At 47.6% G+C, this 534-nt stretch overlaps 1 protein-coding gene across 1 annotated transcript in view; it reads right to left on the minus strand.

The window, feature by feature from the left end:
- PRKRA (protein kinase, interferon-inducible double stranded RNA dependent activator) overlaps positions 1-534 on the minus strand; it is a 23,212-nt gene that overhangs the window by 5,132 nt on the left and 17,546 nt on the right. The window lies entirely within an intron of this gene.

Below are 534 nucleotides of genomic sequence, written 5' to 3' on the forward strand. Positions count from 1 at the left end.
CCAGCTGGCCAACATGGTGAAACTCCCATCTCTACTAAAAAATACTTTGGGAGGCCAAGGTGGGTGGATCATGAGGTCAGGAGTTTGAGACCAGCCTGGCCAACATGGTGAAACCCCGTCTCTTCTAAAAATGCAAAAATTAGCTGGGCACGGTGGCACACACCTGTAGTCCCAGCTACTTGGGATGCTGAGGCAGGAGAATTGCTTGAACCTGGGGGACAGAGGTTACAGTGAGCTGAGATCACACCACTGCACTCCAGCCTGGGCAACAGATCAAGACTGCATCTCGGGGGAAAAAAAAAATTAGCCAGGCGTGGTGGTGGGTGCCTGTAATCCCAGCTTCTTGGGAGATTGAAGCAGGAGGATCGCTTGAACCTGGGAGGCAGAGGTTGCAGTGAGTTGAGATTGTGCCACTGTACTCCAGCCTGGGCAACAGAAACAAGACTCTGTCTCAAAAAAAAAAAAAAAAGGATAAATAAAATGATGACATGTAATGAAAAGATACTTCATCCTCCTTATTATTAGTAAGTACAA

This window comes from Colobus angolensis, unplaced genomic scaffold (genome assembly GCF_000951035.1).
Source record: "Colobus angolensis palliatus isolate OR3802 unplaced genomic scaffold, Cang.pa_1.0 Scaffold224, whole genome shotgun sequence".
Taxonomy (NCBI): domain Eukaryota; kingdom Metazoa; phylum Chordata; class Mammalia; order Primates; family Cercopithecidae; genus Colobus; species Colobus angolensis.